Source organism: Rhinoderma darwinii, chromosome 4 (genome assembly GCF_050947455.1).
Source record: "Rhinoderma darwinii isolate aRhiDar2 chromosome 4, aRhiDar2.hap1, whole genome shotgun sequence".
NCBI lineage: Eukaryota > Metazoa > Chordata > Amphibia > Anura > Rhinodermatidae > Rhinoderma > Rhinoderma darwinii.
The window spans coordinates 164,449,790-164,469,450 of record NC_134690.1 but is presented as its reverse complement, the minus strand read 5'-3'; positions in this window follow the sequence as shown (position 1 = coordinate 164,469,450).

Here is a 19,661-nt window from a genome sequence, read left to right as displayed (position 1 = left end):
GGCAACCTGCCGCCCGACCGCCGGGACCCAGACTTCCGACCGGACCTGTTGCCTCGACGTCGCTGCAGATCTAGTCGTCCGTCTAGACGATCCTGACGAAGCCTGCCCCCTGGCCGGAACATCACCATGCGGGGCGGCCGTACCTTGCTCTCGACATCTTCCATCTGATGGGGGAGGGGTGACAGGGAGCCCGGCCTGCGACTCCCTGCTTACCGCCGGACCCCGTCGCGGCCTGGGATTCCTGCCAGGACGCAGGGCCTGGGAAGGGGCGGTCCTCCCAGCTGCCTGGCCTGCAGCGTCCGGGATCGGGCTCCCTCTGCGACGCCGTGTCCGCGGGACTACCTCCGGACTAAGGCGCTCTGGAGGTCGGGACCGCCGAGAGGGACGGGTCGACACAGCCTGCATCGCCGTCACCCCTGCCACCGCTCTCTGCCTGCCCAGCGCAGGAGCGGTTGTTGCCGACTCCCCCCCCGCCGCCATAGCCATGCTCGTAGGGGGGCCGGGGGAGGGGAGCCTGTCCCTTACAACAGACCCCGAACGCCGTGCCCGACGTGGCGAAACGGCGTCCGGGATCCGCGTTAATGCAGCCACGGTCTCCTCCAGCCATCCGGGACCGTGGTGCACAGCAGCGGCGCGCAGCCGCTCTAAAATCAAGGCCTCTGCCATTACTAAAAAACCGGGCAACGGGGAGCTTTGCTTAATGTGTGTTACTCCTCCCGCTGCTTCCGGCTCAATGCCGAGAAACAGCGGGAAGCGCAGTAACGGCCCCCCCGCCCCCCTTAACTCCTCCCCGTCCCTCCTTCAGCTCCTTCAACTTTCCCTGACCTCGTAACATTAACCCTTTCCCTACCAGGACGGTCATGTCGGCTTCCCTTAAGCCTGCAGCTGCGTCCAGCCTCTTCTATCTATCTATACAGAGAATGTTTTAGTGTAACTGTATTTTTTTTCACTGTATTCTTCTGGCAGCAATTCTCCCGAGTCTCTTCTTCTCCTCAAACTGAAACAATGTTTGAGGAGAAGAAAAGAGGCAGGAGATTTACTGCCAGAAAAGTCAAAATAAAACAAATGTGGTCGCTGTGATAGGTTTTCACAGCGACCACATGATCAGGGACCATCAGATTGGTCCCTGATACTCTGCCCAGTGCCCAGAGCTGTTGGTAACAGCGAGGGCACAGGGCTGTGTGCACGCGATCGCGTGCACACTGTTTTCTATGCAGAAATGCATGTGATCGCTGTGATTGGTTGTCACAGCGATCACATGTTCAGGGGCCAAAAGATTGACCCCTGACATTCTGCCCAGTGCCCATGGCTGTTAGCAACAGCCAGGGCATAGAGCTGTGTGCACGCGATCGCGCGTGCACAGTCTCTGAAGTGCGCCGTATATATACTATACGCCGGACTTTAGAGACCCTGGCCGCTGGCCGTATATTTACGGCCAGCGGTCGGGAACCTGTTAAAATGCGTCTCCTAAACCCAGTAGAACATTGTAATAAGCACAAATGGAGTCCGTAATGTAACAGAGATTGGTGCACCCAGAAAAAAAGGCAGTATCAGCTTATAAGAACTTAAAGAGGCTCTGTCACCAGATTTTGCAGCCCCTATCTGCTAATGCAGCAGATAGGCGCTGCAATGTAGATTACAGTAACGTTTTTATTTTTAAAAAACGAGCATTTTTGGCCAAGTTATGACCATTTTCGTATTTATGCAAATGAGGCTTGCAAAAGTACAACTGGGCGTGTTGAAAAGTAAAAGTACAACTGGGCGTGTATTATGTGCGTACATCGGGGTGTGTTTACTACTTTTACTAGCTGGGCGTTGTGTATAGAAGTGTCATCCACTTCTCTTCACAACGCCCAGCTTCTGGCAGTGCAGACACAGCCGTGTTCTCCAGAGATCACGCTGTGACGTCACTCACAGGTCCTGCATCGTGTCGGCACCAGAGGCTACAGATGATTCTGCAGCAGCATCGGCGTTTGCAGGTAAGTCGATGTAGCTACTTACCTGCAAATGCTGATGCTGCTGCAGAATCAAGTGTAGCCTCTGGTGCCGACACGATGCAGGACCTGTGAGTGACGTCACAGTGCTGCACTGCCAGAAGCTGGGCGTTGTGAAGAGAAGTGGATGACACTTCTATACACAACGCCCAGCTAGTAAAAGTAGTAAACACACCCCGATGTACGCACATAATACACGCCCAGTTGTACTTTTACTTTTCAACACGCCCAGTTGTACTTTTGCAAGCCTCATTTGCATAAATACGAAAATGGTCATAACTTGGCCAAAAATGCTCGTTTTTAAAAAATAAAAACGTTACTGTAATCTACATTGCAGCGCCTATCTGCTGCAATAGCAGATAGGGGTTGCAAAATCTGGTGACAGAGCCTCTTTAAGGCAACCCTCCAGTCCCAGGACAAAATTATAAATGTGATGGGATATATGGAGTTATATTATTTGATGCCCTGCAGTTGCGCCCCTCTGCATGTGAGCAATCCGAGAACATGGGAGTGGTTTAGACTTATGGTCTAAGAAGCACTGCAGCCATGTTTGGACAACACAGAAAGAACCCCAAAGCGGCGGTCCACGACAGAGGGGCACATCTGTAGGGCACCACGTAATATAACTCTATATACCCAGGCATATTTAGAATGTTGTCGCAGGACCGGAGGGTTGCTTTACGGCCTCACCAACAGGGGAGCACCAACAACAGGGAAGCACTGCTGAATATTATCAACCCCATATCTATATTATTTATTTGTTTATTTTTTTGGCATTATTTTTATGATACAGTACAAATGAAAATTTGATATCAGTTTCTCCATGATGTACAGCAGTTCCCCCATTTACTACCCTTTGAAGAGAGATATTTATTTGTACGATTATACTATATATCTACTTTCCTGTCATTTTTACAAACCACCACATGTGAATATACCGTATAGCGGATTACTTGCTGCACAGAGCCAGCAAGGAATGCTAGTAATTTAATCTGCAGAATAGTGATTAAAGATGTAGACCATAATACAGTCTGACTCAGGATCAATATAAAAAGTATAACAATTTTGCACAATAATTTTATGTGTTAAGTAAAACATGAAATGGTGTTCAAAAGGTAGACATACATTTTAAGGCCACAAGCACCTGAGGCATATTACGTGCGGATTTGCTGCGTGGATTTTTCCGCTGAAAAGCCGCAGCTTAATACAGTACCAGAATTTTCTGCACGTAAATTGACATTCGGTGCCAATTTAAAAAATCTGCAATTTATCTTACATTTCCGTCTCCGAATTGTTTCTGACGATTTGTTATTCTGCTTGTAAGACAGACGGTTATACCACACAAGATAGTTGACATTCACCATGTCTACTTTATATTGGCATCATTTTTTGAATGTCCTTTTATTTTTCTAGGAACTTACAAGGCTTATAATTTTAGCAGCAATTTGTCATATTTTTAAGCAAATTTCCCAAACCTATTTTTTTAGGAACCAGTTAAGATCTGAACTGACTTTGAGGGGCCTATTTAGTAGAAAACTCTCAAACTATCCCATTTTAGAAACAGCACCCTTCAAATTATTTAAAATGCATTTAGAAACTTTGTTAACCCTTCAGGTGTTCCACAGGAATTAAAGCAACATGGAGGTGACATTTCAAAATTACGTTTTGTTTTTTTGCAGATTTTCCATTTGTATAACCTCAGTATTTATTAACCGGATTCTGCAGTTTGTAGAAATACACCATACGTGGCCTAGTGCACCAGTTTACTCAAACACAGGCCTTGATTTTATTAGGATGTTTTTTAGGCACCATGTCACATTCGTTGAGCCCCTAAAGTACCAGTACAAAGGAAACTCCCAAAAAGTGACCCCATTTTGGAAACTACACCCTTCAAGCAATTTATCTAGGGGTATAGTGATCGTTTTGACCCCACATGTGTTACATAGAGATTGCATTTTTCCACTAAAATGTTGCATATGTCTCAAATTTTTCATTTTCACAAGTAATAGGAGAAAAAGCACCCTAAAATGTGTTACACAATTTATGCTGAACTTGGAAATACACCATACGTGGTTGTAAACTGCTGTATGGGCACATGGCAGGGCTCAGAAGGGACAGATTAAGCTCCTAAAGTATGGAAACCCTCAAAAAGTGACCTCATTTTGAAAACTACACCCTTTAAGGCCTTTTATCTAGGGGTATATAGATTGTTTTGACCACGCAGGTTTTACATAAAAAAGTTATTAACACTGGGCCCTGAAAATCAGAAATTTCTATTTTTTCACTATAATGTCAATTTTGCTCCAAATTTTACATTTTCTCAAGGGGTAATAGAAGAAAAAGAACCCCATAATTTGTTACGCAATTTATCCTGCACACAGAAATACCCCTTATGTGGTCGTAAAGGGCTTTTGGAGCACAGATTTTGCTGGAATGATTTTAGGCCACCATGTTGCATTTGCAGACCCCCTGCGATATCAATACAGTAGAACCCATAAAGCAGGGGCGTAGCTAGGGGGGGGGGGGCAGGCGGGGCATGTGCCCCGGGCGGAACCCGGAGGATAGGGAAGGGGGGCGCCGAAGAGTAGCTGATCGCTGCTGACAGGCGCCCCGTATGTCGGACACCTGCAGCAGCTTAGGAAGAGCCAAGACATTACGGCGTACTGACTGGGGTCTGTGACGGCCAGGGAGTGGACCAGTCCAGTCACCTGACCTCACGTCGGTGACATGAGGTCAGATAACTCAGGTCAGGGAACAGGTCCACTCCTGTGCTGCAGCCTCCCTGCATCTGCATCTACTCTGTGCTCTGCACACACGCCGAGAAGCAGAGAGGAAGCTCCGCCCACACACAGCCCGTCCTGACCTGTCAGCAAGGAGACATGGTGAGTGTGTAGTGTGTAATGTGTGTCTCTGTGTTTGTATATGTTACAGTGTGTGTGTGTGTGTGTCTGTCTGTCTGTCTCTCTGCATGTGTTTGTCTCTTACATCTACTACATTATCTGTACTCAGAGGGTTATCACTGTGTTATCTGTGGTGTTACATAGAACTGCAGGGGACATCTACTACATTATCTGTACTGTGTGCTAAATTACAATCTCAGCTCTGCTACACAGTACAGATAATGTAGTAGATGTTCCCTGCAGTTCTATGTAACACCACAGATAACACAGTGATAACTCTGATTACAGATAATGTAGTAGCGGTTGCCTGCAGTCCTATGTAACACCACAGATAACACATTGTGCTAAATTACAATCTCAGCTCTGATACAATGTGTTATCTGTGGTGTTACATAGGACTGCAGACAACAGCTACTACATTATCTGTACTCAGAGAGTTATCACTGTTATCTGTGTTGTTACATAGGACTGCAGGTAACATCTACATTATCTGTTCTGTGTACATATGTGCCTGTGTGGGTATATTTGGGTCTGTTTGTGAATGTATCTTTGTGCTTCTATATTTGTGCCTTTTATGTATTTGTATATGTTCCTGTCTGTGTATTTATCTGCCGGTGTGTGTGTGTATATGTGTCTGTATGTCTATATATTTACCTGTATGTATATATTCCAGATGTGTGTATGTATATTTGCCTGTATGTTTAAATATCTGTCTTTATGTATGTACAGTATATATGTTCCAGCGTGTCCATATATGTGGTTCATTTTTGGTTTGTGTAGGGGGCGGCAATAGAGAGTCCTGCACAGGGCGCCATCCAACCTAAGGCCAGCCCTGGCTGTCACCAACCCTCGTCAGAAGAAACTCCGCCGCTGCCTGCGCCGCTTGACCTCCTCGGCTCCTCCGGTAAGTCACACCAGGCAGAGCGGAGAGTGGTAGCGGTAGGCTACTGCTCACCGGTCTGTTCACAATGTGGCTCTAAGTACAAGAGGGGGAATGTGGCACTATTTACAAGGGGGGGGGGGGGGGGGGAGTGTGGCGCTATTTACAAAAGGGGCAGCGGGCTGTGTGTGGCACTATCTACAGGGGGCTGTGTGTGGCACTATTTACAAGGGGGGCTGTGTGTGGCACTACCTACTGGGGGCTGTGTGTGGCACTATCTACAGGGGGCTGTGTGTGGCACTATCTACAAGAGGGGGGCTGTGTGTGGCACTATCTACAAGAGAGGGGCTGTGTGTGGCACTATCTACAAGAGAGGGGCTGTGTGTGGCACTATCTACAGGGGGCTGTGTGTGGCCTCTAATATATTTTCTTTTAATTTATTTTTATGTTAATTACATTATAGAACTATATCGCTTGTAAAATGTAGAAATGCTTTTATACTCGCGTTACATTAAAAAAATTGTGAACAAAAAATTACATCTCATTGATTGGTAGAGAAAGAAAACATGGCGAGGGGGAAGGAGATGTCGGGAAATAAGTTGGGGAGGGGGGGCGCCAATCTGAATCTTTGCCCCGGGTGCAGGAGAACCTAGCTACGCCTCTGCCATAAAGGAATTGTTCTAGTGGTCTAGTAAACTTGTACCCACAGGTGTTTGTTAGAAATGGAAAATCACATTTCCTCCAATAATATGTGGTTTTAGTCACAATTTATTTTCCTTAAGACGTAATAGGAGATATAGCACGGCAAAAGTTTGTACACAATTTCTACAGGAGTACGGCAACACCCCAAATGTGTCGACGTAAACTGGTGTTTAGGCACACGGTAGGGATCAGGAGAGAAAGGGCACTATGCCTACTACGGTGGTATTTATCACATTGTGCCATGATTACAGAGGATTTCAGGTGTAAAAATACTATAAACCCCACAGAAGTAAAACGCATTTTGGAAACTACACCCCTTAAGGAATTCAGCTAGGGGTATCATTAGAATTTTGTGAATGGACACCTCTCATGGTATTCATCTAGGTGTATAGTGAGAATTATTAGTTGTGAAGTGGGCAGCCTAGAAATCCCATAGTCGAGGGAGGTGGAATGGCAGGTCCTACTGCCAACCTATCCACCATTCCATGAAATGCAGCCCAGAAAATAAATTTATTAAAAACCTCAGCAAAATTATTTTTTTTGCTGAGGTAACACATCCATTTTGCATTTTATCCTCTCACCCAACCAGGGTGAGAGGGACCATTACTATTACAGCTGCCTACAGGGTACACTGGGAATATTTTGTCTATTTTATGGGTTTTACTAATATTACAATGAGCAATGGGGCTTGTCAGTGAGGAAAAAAAAATGTATATATATATATATATATATATATATATATATATATATATATATATATATACACACACACACATTTTTTATTTATTTCTTTCACTGACAAGCCCTATTGCTCATTGTAATATTAGTAAAACCCCTAAAATAAACAATATTCCCAGTGTATCCTGTAGGCAGCCGTAATAGTAATGTTCCCTCTCACCCTGGTTGCAAAGTTGCTAAATGGATAGATAAAATGCTAAATGGATGTGCTACCTCCAATATGCAAGACAGAAGGGTGGATGAGGAATAAAAAAAAAAAAAAAAAAAGTGTGGTCAATTTTAAAACACTGAAGGCACAATCCGGTCTTTGTGGGGCACGTTTCGCACGTATATCTTGTGTCCTTCCTGATGTTTTGTTTTGAGCACATGCGGCATCTTTTTTGGGGCCTCTGTTTTTTTTTCAGTGGGGAAGACTTCTGTGATGAAATACTGGCCGGGAACAATCCTGCCGGTCAGCAAATAACAGGGATTTAAATTACGCTTTCCTGAAATTGTAGGAATGTATCCCTACTGCCAACATATCTGTGCAAAACAAAGGCCGCTTCTTATTCCATACCTTTGTTTTGCGCATGGCGCTGTACGGCTTGATGACTTGATGTGAAAGATCAACGCCGCCCATACTATGTACAGGGACAGGGACAAGGCTGCTGCCACCATCATGAATGGTGGTGAGGATCAGGACGCCTTTATTGTCTTTGTATCTGAGGAGCAGCAGATCTTCGCTACAGACGGCCCTGCTCTCTCCCACCCTTAATGACAGATTCAGCAGAGTTTTGGGGAAGCCTCTCTATTTTTTCCGGATTGTGCCACCGGCCAATGTGGATTGGGATGCAAGGACTTTAAGCAAATGACACTATTTTAGAAATTATCTATATATAAATGGTGACCATTGCCAAACAGCGGATGTCAAGGTCCCATACCATCTTCCACTGACTCCTAGGAAGGGGGGGGCATTCAGCGGGATCAATTTTAGAGTCCTTTCCCTCAAACTCTGAAGCGTTGGGTATACCTGGCGGCACTCACAGATTTTGTACAATTTAACACCCCACCAGGCTCTTTTGTTTGGAAGGTTCTGCCTAAACCTAAATCTTCCCTTAACCGGTTCCCGACCGCTGGCTGTGTATTTACGGCCAGTGGTCAGAGGCCTTAAAACCTCTGCCATAGACTATTCATGGCGCGGGTTTTAGCTTGCTGCCCGAGCGATCGGGCAGCTGAATGTCGGGTCTACGGCAGTCAGAGACTGCTGGGCAGGGCCGGCCTTAGGTTGGATGGCGCCCTGTTTGGGACTCTATTGCCGCCCCCTACTCAAACCAAAAATTAACCACATATATAGACACGCACATACTGGAACATATATACTGTACATACATAAAGGCAGATATTTAGGACATACAGGCAAATATATACACACACACACATCTGGAATATATACATACAGGTAAATATATAGACGTACAGACACATATGCAGATAAATACACAGACAGGGACATATACAAATACATAAAAGGCACATATATACAAGCACAAATACACATTCACAAACAGACCCATATAAACCCAGTACAGATGTCGGAGAGTTCACGTGCAGCCCAATGTAACACCACAGATAACACAGAGTGATAACGGAGTACAGATAATGTAGTAGACGTTACCTGCAGTCCTATGTAACACCACGGATAACACACAGTAATAACGGAGTACAGATAATGCAGTAAATGTTACCTGCAGTCCTATGTAACACCGCCGATAACAGTGATAACTCTGAGTACAGATAATGTCATAGATGATAACTATACCCACAGACACATATAAACACACACACACACAGAGGCATATAAGGGCAGCAGAGTAAATAAGGGCCAGCAGAGTAAATAAGGGGCAGCACAGATATCTGTTTTATGAACACACACACTTTTACAAAGAGACAAAACACATGCAGAGACACACACACTAACATATACACATGCTGCATACACAGAGACACACACTGTATACACAGAGACACACACACTAACATATACACATACAAACACAGAGACATACTGTATACACACACACTGACACTTACCATCTCTCCTTGCTGACAGGATCACAGGCTTCGTGCAGGACGGGCAGTGGGCGGAGCTTCCTCCTCTTCTCTTGTTCCTCGGCTCTTAGTCCGTGTGTGTTGTGTGTAACTAAAAACAGAGCAGAGTAGAGGCAGAGCCCAGTGATGCCCCCTACATGGTTGGAGGGGGCAGCACCCTGTGCGCTCGCATACCCCTTAGGGGACCCCTGCTGTCGGGGACCCTGAGGAGAGGATAGAAGCAGCTTTCGCTGCTTTTATCTTCTCTGATCTCTTTTACACAGCGCTCAATGAGCGCTGTGTATATGAATAGAGGCAGTGGGATGCCTCTATTCAGCGAGATGATTGCCGGTATGCCGTTAGTGGCAGACTGCTGCTGGGTGTTACTAGACCCAGCACAGCCCTATTAGTGACAATAGTCACTATGAGAGGGCTGATTTCCCCTGTAACTGGGGCTGCTGTGCAGCAGCAGTTACAGTGGAAAAACATGTTGTAAAAGAAGAAAAAGAAAGTCCCCTAAAGGTCTTTTCTGACCTTTGAGGGACAGACTATAGTAATAAAAAAAAAGTTAAATAAAGTGCAAAACAATTTAATAATAAATACACATAAGCTACCCACCCCAAAAAAAAACGTGTCCCCCCCCCCTCCAATCATTGTCGAAACGCTATTCCTCAGCCAATTACCCTAAAATAGACATGTAATATATTAACATTTACGGTAGAAAATGACGATCACAAATAAAAGGTCTATTTTACGGTAAAACTATATTACCAGAAAAAAATAGCTAAAGTAAAAAAGCTTATTTTTTTACTATTATTTTTAAACTTTAAGCCTAAAAACTCTAAAATAGCAAAAAGGATCTGTATAAAAATTATAAAAAAAATAAACCTGCATTGTCTACAGAAAAAAAACAACGCAAAAAACACGACGCTAGCCCAACAAATAAAAGTTATAGCCGTTTAACTAAACGCGTGCTAAAAATGGCTAGACTGTCTGGTCCTGAAGGATCAAAATAGTCCGGTCCTGAACCGGTTAAAACAAACCAGATTTCTCCACTGCGATATTCTGTTTAGGTGTATAATATTGAGAAAATGCCTGACAATACTATTGGCCTGATCTTGAAAAGCTGGTCAAAATTTGGGGCATCTGCGGGTGCGCAGCGACTTGTAATTAAAAGGCAGGAATTTAATCACCTCAAAGTGTGTCCTGCTCATTATTGTGCGGTAGAGAGGGGTGCTATATAATATCAGGGGACTAGTAATCTCCAATAGTGGGCTTTTTTATAATGCCAAAATGTAAAGATATGCCCCAAAATTTACGCAGCTCTGCTGCATTTGTTGGAGTCCAATTTTGGCCTCTGGCATAGTAGAAGTCAGGGTTTTGGGAGAAACTGAGCAGCATAAATGGTCATCTGCTGAACCATCAAATTTATTAGGGGGGGGGGGGGTCAGAAAAAAAAAATCAAAAAAAAAAAAAAAAAATCAATGGCCTCAAGCCCTGTGGCATTAAATTGAATACCTCAGGAGGCTGTGAAATCAGGCACTTGGGGCGCTATAATTGTCTGGACAACTCGGGCATAGCAGGACCTGCGACTCTTCGGCACCGACGGGGGGGGTTCAGAGTCAGTGCCGCTAGATACACACTCAGATGAAAGCACAATCTGTGCTTCACCTTCACTTGCAGAGTCCATATCTGAGCATAAGATTTTGTATGCCTTATCAGTGGTGTAAAGCCTTAGGGCCATATTTTTTTCACTCCAGGTAGCATGGAAAGAAGCAACACCTCCGGGGTGTTGGGGAGTACTTGGCCCGTGATTTTTTGTATAAAAGGTCCACCACCGTTGCCCAGAATGAATGAATCAACAGGCACTCCCACCAAATGTGCAGTATCGTACCTCCCGCTCTGCCACACCGCCAACATTCATCTGGTACCTCCGGGTAGCAGGAATGGAGCAATGCTGGGACCCTATACCAGCGTGACAAGATCTTATAATTTGTTTCCTGGGCCTTGCAGGAGATGGAGAAGCTATGACACAACTTAAAAGCTTTTGACCAATCCGCCGACGATCGGGGCGACGGAAGCTCTCTCTCCCACCCTCTCACATAGGAAGGCGGAACCTCAATATGTAACTCCTGCAAACACTTATAAAAGAAGGGAAATAGCCCGCTCCGGAGGGGAATCAGCAACACAGCTTTTCTATCGATGTTAGACCTCTGTTCAAAGACAGCTTCCCCTTATTAGCAGTATAGAAGTGCTGTAGCCGTAAAAAATCCCAGCGCCCGACCGATGATCTCGAAGGTAGGCTGCTTGCCAGGCGGAAAGTCCACATTATGGGATATCGCCACTAATGGACCATCGGGAGGAATCCCTATAGCCAGATTTCGATAGCGTTTGTATGGGAGTACCACCTGTCCCGCCACCAAAGGGAGCATACCGTTCTCCCTTCCCCTAAAGTACCTCCCCCTGAGCCATGGAAGGACAGTAAGAGGAATTGGTGCCAGAAGATTTTCCAACCTCACCCACAATTTAGAGTCCGCATGATGGAACCAATCTAAGATCCTAGCACTCACCGCCGCAAAGTAATAGGCCAAGCAGTCAGGCAATCCTAACCCCCCTCTCCTCTTAAACAGGGTAGCTTTCGCTATTCGCGGTGGTCTGCCCCTGCCAAACAAACCTGGCCAGTGCTTTGTTTAACTGAAGAAAAAAAAACCCTAGGTAAGACACACGGGACCGTCTGATGAATATCCTGCCGCGCTTAATGTATATATATCTTTATCACATTTATCCTACCCAACGACGAAAAATCCTTGGTCTCCCATTTGTCTAAGTCAGCTCCAAGAGTCTGAAGGATAGGCAGAAAATTGAGAGTAGTTGTCCGCAAGAGCCACAGGTATCCGCACCCCTAGATATTTCAACGAGCCCGTCTGCCATGAAAAAGGATCGTTGCTACGCACCTGCTGGGCGTCCTCCCCTGACAAAGATACATTCATAGCCTCGCTCTTAGACATGTTCATCTTATAGTTACTATAATAGCTATATGTTCTAATGGCTTTCATCAGTGGCGGCAATGTGAGGTAATATAAAACAATAAATCGTCAGCAAACGCCGACACCTTAAAATGCATCCCTCCAACTTGCACCCCCCCGAATGTCAGCATTATGTCTAACTGCTACCAAAAGATGTTCCATCACCACCGCAAACAGCAGGGGCGATAGCGGGCAACCCTGTCTAGTCCCATTACCAATCCTAAATGGAGCCGAAAGAGATCCATTAACCCGAACACTCGCCTGGGGATGATTATAAAGGGACATTATACGCGTCAACATTGTGTGACCTATTCCCATCTGGCTCAGAGCCACCTCCAAAAAACCCCAATCCACCCTGTCAAAGGCCTTCTCCGCATCCAGCGACAACAGCATACAAAGAACACCATTCTTAGTCACATGATGAATCAAAGAGGTCTTTAGTGTATTGTCTCTGGCTTCGCGTTTTGGGATAAACCCCACTTGATCCGGGTGAATCAGGGATCCCAGGAACCCGGCTAGTCTATTCGCTATCAACTTCGCGTACATCTTAGCATCGGTGTTGATGAGAGATATTGGCCTATAGTTCGCACAAAGTTGCGGATCCCTACCCCTTTTCGGTATGACCGTGATATGAGCCTGTAAAAACTAATCAGGGAACTTCACCTGTTCCGAAATAGAGTTAAACGACTCTTGCAAAGGTGTCACCAAGTCCTCTGCCAGGGCTTTGTAAAATCCCACCGTGTACCCATCAGGCCCCGGGCTCTTCCTCGCTGGTAATGCTTTAATAACTTGCAGCAACTCCTCTCTGGAGAATGGTGAATCCAGGCCCTCCGCCTCTTCTGGAGACAACCGAGGCAAGGCTGTGTCCCTAATGTAGTCAGATAAAGACAGCGGTGTTTCGAGCGAGACATTACCCAGAGTGGGAGAGGGTAGATTATAAAGCGAGGAATAATATTCGCAGAAGGCCGATGCTATATCCTCCGTCTTAAATGCCAAGTCCCCAGCTACAGTTCGGATCGAGGGAATAAAAGGAAGCTGCCCCCGTTCCCACAATGCCAACGCCTTCCCCGCCTTATTACCCCATTCATAATAGCGGGAACACACCTGACGGAGCCGAGCACTCTGCTTATCTAACAGAAGTTGGATCTCATGGCGAGTCCTAGTGAGCTCCCTAAGGGTATGTTCACACGGCGGGCGTCCGTAACGGATGAAATTACGGGGATGTTTCAGCCTGAAAACATCCCCGTAATTTCAGCCGTACCGGCATGTGCAGGCGCTTGAACGCCGCGTCAATTACGGCCGTAATTAGCGCTGCTATTCATTGGAGTCAATGAATAGCGGCTCCAATTACGGCCAAAGAAGTGACAGGTCACTTCTTCTACGCGGGCGTCTATTTACGCGCCGTCATTTGACAGCGGCGCGTAAATATACGCCTCGTGTGAACAGACAAACGTCTGCCCATTGCTTTCAATGGGCAGATGTTTGTCAGCGCTATTGAGGCGCTATTTTCGGGCGTAATTCGGGGCAAAAACGCCCGATTTACGTCCGTAAATAGGCCGTGTGAACATACCCTAAGAGTGCGCTCCTGTAGCGTCTGCTTATGCTGGGATTCTAGGGACTGGACCTTAACCAAAAGTGCTTACAGCTTCGCCCCTCTCTCCCTCTTAAGACAAGCTCCGTGCTTGATGAGCACTCCACGAAGCACGCATTTAAGAGCTTCCCACTTCCGTTCTCTATTTTTTGGATGTACGTTACACAAGGAGGGGTCACTCCTTGTTTGGAAGCTTAGCACATATAATACAATACACCGATCCCAACAGAACAATGGGAGGGGAGCAGCGACCAGTGACCCATTCGTATTTGAAAGTGGGGATACCCTGCCTACCAAATTCTACATGACGTGTCATTGCTGTGGAACCAGGACTGTGGTCAATCTAGGGGTATACAGCTGGGTACAAGCGATGACAGGTCTGGTGACACTGATCACCAGATGACTAGTGAGAACCAAAGGTGGTGGGGGTTTATAGTGTCAGCAGTTGGTGAGGGGGCTGATTGCCAGCTTTTTTTTTGTTAGCTTAAATTGACAGACTGTGTCTGGCCCTGTCAAGCTCCGGGACACAAATGATCTTGATAGAGCCGGAGATGCCGTTAAAACACTCCTCCTGGGCTGTGATAGGCCTGTCAGTACAGACTGGCAAATCACAGGGATTGCCGATACGGGATCACTCCGATTGGTCCCATGACGGCAATTCTGCTTTAGAGCGGACTTGCCGGTTCGGTCACTGTCGCTTGACACAGTGACCGTTTAACCCCTTCCCGTTGAAAACACCTTTCAGATTTTCATTTTTCCCTCCCCGCCATAACTTTTTCATTTTTCTGTCGATCTAGTCCTATGAGGGCTTGATTTTTGTGGACGAGTTGGTTTTTCGTAGCACCATTTATTGTGCCATGTAATTTACTAGGGAACGATAATTGTGAGGTAGAAAATGAAAAAAAAAAAAAACAGCGATTCCTCCATTTTTTTTTCCGCTTAGTTTTTCCGGAATTCTTTGCGGGATAAGCTGTAGTTTTTAATGCTACCATTTTGGGGTACATGCGAGGTTTTGAACCATTTTTTTGTGGGAGAGGTGGTGACCAAAAAATAGCGATGTTTGCTTTTTTCTTTTTTTAACGGTGTACACCGTGCAGGTTAAATAATGATATATTGTAATAGCTCAGAGATATATATATATATATATTTTTTATTATTATTAGTCGCCCTAGGGGACTTCAACCATCGATCGTTAGATCGCTTGCACTATATACTGCAATACTAAAAAGGTATTGCAGTATATAGTCTGACAGGCCCCAACTCCTGCATAATCTGATCGGCGCTGTAATGTAGATAAGTGGTTTTTATTTTGAAAAACTATTTTTGACAAAGTTATGAACAATTTTAGATTTATGCCAATTAGTTTCTTAATGGACAACTTGGTGCGTTTTCACTTTTTACCAACTGGGCGTTGTACAGAGGAGTGTGTGATGCTGACCAATCAGAATCATACACTTCATTGTTCCAGCCCAGCTTCTTTCACTGAACTATCACGCTGTAACAATGGGCTGGAACAACGAGAAGTGTATGACGTTAATGGGTCAGAGTCATACACTCCTCTTTACAACGCCCAGTTGGTAAAAAGTAAAAACATGCCCAGTTGTCGAATAAGAAACGAATTAGCATTAATCTAAAATGGTTTATAACTTGGTAAAAAATGATCGCTTTTCAAAATAAAAACCACTGTTATCTACATTACAGCGCCGATGAGATTATGTAGGAGATAGGGCACTTATAATCTGGTGACAGAGCCTCTTTAAGCTCTGCCAGAGGCATGGCTTAATAGGAGCACAAAGATGGCAGACCTGGGGGCCTACATTAGGCCCCCAGGCTGCCAAAGCAGCCATCGCCACCCCACAATTGTTTCTAACTATTTAAATGCTGCAGTCGCTATTGACTGTGGCACTTAGAGTTAAATGAGCGGGATCGCTCGTTACTATGAAGTGTCGTATGGAGCAGGCTCACTCTGAGCCCGTTCCATACTTCCCCTACCCGGCTATGACATAGCCATACATCAAATGTCAGGAAGGGGTTAAAGTACTGATGTGCCTGGTACGTTGGATTTCACTAAGGCTGGATTCACACGAGCACATTACGTCCGTAATGGACGGAACGTATTTCGGCCGCCGATTCCGGACCGAACACAGTGCAGGGAGCCGGGTTCCTAGCATCATAGTGATGTACGACGCTAGGAGTCCCTGCCTCTCCGCGGAACTACTGTCCCGTACTGAAAACATGATTACAGTACGGGACAGTTGTCCTGCAGCGAGGCAGGGACTCCTAGCATCGTACATCACTATGATGCTAGGAGCCCGGCTCCCTGCACTGTGTTCGGTCCGGGACTTGCGGCCGAAATACGTTCCGTCCATTACGGACGTAATGTGCTCGTGTGAATCAAGCCTTAAGGCGACAAAACAACCCAGCGAGAGACAATATGGCTAACAATAGCAGCAGCCAGAGTACTACTTCCTTTCCTAGAAACTAAAGTCTAGCAAAAATGCTGATGGGAAAGCATTACACAGCCCCCACTGAATAGAGTGGCATTTTAACGGTCAACCAAAGCAAAGAGCAAGGGTCCAGAATAGGGGACAAATCACACACAAAATGTTTAAGGAAAAACTTTTTATTCAAGCTTTAACGCAAATCACAATAAAGCACAGGGAATCATTTAAATGTCATCCGAAGAGTGACAAGAAAAATTACAGCTAGTTTCAAAATCACAGACCCTTAAGTACGAAGAGGTGAGGAATCCCACATGACTTCTGAGAGGCATTAAAAGTATTCAATTGCAGAGATTACATTTGAGCGTAGTACAGTAAACAGAACCACCTTCAGAAAACACATGGTGACATTTAATGGCTTGAGGTATATTTTTTCCGGTGCCTAATGAGATCATGAACAATGATCTAACACTTGCAGTCTGTACTGTGATTGTTACATACACCTATACATGTAGACGCTTGTGCAGTAGCAGAAGCCATGGTTAATATATTTTATCGGGTATTCTCCACCATCTACAAAGATTACAGCAAAATCTTCAGGCTATGGTATAGTAGTCACGAACAGAAGCATGAGCCCAACAGTAAACATACATGAAACATGCACCGCAGAAAAAAACAAAAAAACACTTGTAGTAAAAAGCATAGTTCTTAGGAACGTATTTCCACAACCTCACACTAATTTAATATAGCTTGCATTTAACAGAAGGGGAAAAAAAATGCCAAATAATCAAGGAGCCTTCACTGTTTAAGAAGTGGGATCAAGTGAGTTTATTTTAAGTACTTATCCTGAAAAGGAAGATTCTAAGCCTAAATAAGTGCTTCTGGGTATCATTTGTAACGTACCAATTGTATGGCCCTCGATAACTCGAAGATTACACATTATGTTGCTTCCGTAAAAACTTCAAGCCGGTATAAATATTGTATAAATTTAAAAAGACAAAATTGCACAAACTGAAACTCTTCCTTTGAATAGAGCTGAAGACTACAAAATGCACACAAGCGACAATACACAATTAGAGATCAGAGCTAAGCATTGCAAGCAAACATTTAACCTAAAACCAATTATGGGAAACACTGTTCCCGATAATTAAGTACACCTGTAGTGTAACATATGAGGGATCACTGCCCCCGAAAGAACACTGTGGTAGGCAAAATCTACCAAATTTTGTACATAATTCATTATGGAAGACACTGCTCCCGATAATGCAAGCTCAAATTCATGATTTAAGTTACTGGAAAATCTGCTTTTAAGGCATAAAATGCAACCACAAAAATAGCTTACCATCCAGGGTATGAAGAGTAGTCAACATAGCCAGTACCATCATAACCCTCCTCAAATTGTAACTAAACTTTTAAAATGTCAGAAGCTTTGATTGGTGGAGATCCAAGCACGGAGACCCCCACTGATCGCTAAAACAAAAGCGGCAGAAGCAATAGTTTCTGTTTGGCTTTCATCACAAAGCCAAGTGAGCGATGTGCAGACAGACTATTGAGCCAGTTTACCGCTCGCTTGGCTTTGTGAGGAAAGCCGAACAGAAACAAAACAGCACAGCACTCACCCGATCGCTTCTACTGCTTAGTTTTAACGACCAGTGGGGGTCTCCGTGTTCAAGTAGCCACCAAAACAAAAGATTTTTAAAAGCTCAGTGACACTTTCAAATAGCAGGAGAGAAGTAAAGGACAGAAAGTAAGCCTCAAGTGGGACCTCTTAATAAATGGAAAGCCAGTGTGGCTGGAGGCTTTTGTATGCACTTGCCAATACTGACCGTGTAATGAAACAGAAAAGCTCTCGAACCACTCAAAGGGGTCATCAGGGATGTGAAAGCATTTTATTAGAGGCTGGAAATGAAATAAACCCAAACTTCGCGCTAGATCGCAAGGATTTTTATATTTATTTCATTTCCAGCCCCTAATAAAACATTTTCACACCACGGACAACCCCTTTAAGATGGGTGGTTGACTTCATACATAAGCAGCATGCACAATATTTGGACAATGGCACTGCCGTGCTTTCAATAGTTTAAAGAGGCTCTGTCACCAGATTTTGCAACCCCTATCTGCTATTGCAGCAGATCGGCGCTGCAATGTAGATTACAGTAACGTTTTTATTTTAAAAAAATTAGCATTTTTGGCCAAGTTATGGCCATTTTTGTATTTATGCAAATGAGGCTTGCAAAAGTACAACTGGGCGTGTTGAAAAGTAAAAGTACAACTGGGCGTGTATTATGTGCGTACATCGGGGCGTGTTTACTACTTTTACTAGCTGGGCGTTCTGATGAGAAGTATCATCCACTTCTCTTCACAACGCCCAGCTTCTGGCAGTGCAGATCTGTGACGTCACTCACAGGTCCTGCATCGTGTCGGCCACATCGGCACCAGAGGCTACAGTTGATTCTGCAGCAGCATCAGCGTTTGCAGGTAAGTAGCTACATCGATTTACCTGCAAACGCCGATGCTGCTGCAGAATCATCTGTAGCCTCTGGTGCCGGCTCGTCTGACACGATGCAGGACCTGTGAGTGACGTCACAGATCTGCACTGCCAGAAGCTGGGCGTTCTGAAGAGAAGTGGATGATACTTCTCATCAGAACGCCCAGCTAGTAAAAGTAGTAAACACGCCCCGATGTACGCACATAATACACGCCCAGTTGGACTTTTACTTTTCTACACACCCAGTTGTACTTTTGCAAGCCTCATTTGCATAAATACGAAAATGGTCATAACTTGGCCAAAAATGCTCGTTTTTAAAAAATAAAAACGCTACTGTAATCTACATTGCAGCGCCTATCTGCTGCAATAGAAGATAGGGGTTGCAAAATCTGGTGACAGAGCCTCTTTAAAGCACATTATTTTCCTACAATGAGCTGCCCATGAAGAAAGCCAACGACCAATATTAATAAGCCCTTTTTTCAAAAGAAAGATTCTTTCTGCATAGTTACGGCGATTGCAAATGTCGTTTTTTGACGTTCAGCCTTCTGTTCCATGGCACAGGGAAAGCAGACATTCCAGTATCATGTCATACCGTACCGGTTAAGCAGATGCTGCTTTTATCATACGAAAAAAAAAAAATCCGACAGTATAACCGTCAATTATGGAAGGCACTGCTTCCGATAATTACCAGAACAAAATAAACACCATTTATAGTGATCGCTGTCACTGATAAATAAATAAGTATTCAGTGCTAAATAGAAGGTAAGAACCCTGCTTGTTTAAACCAATCTATTCACATAATTACTGCTCCTGCACTGCAGGTAGGGTAGCAAT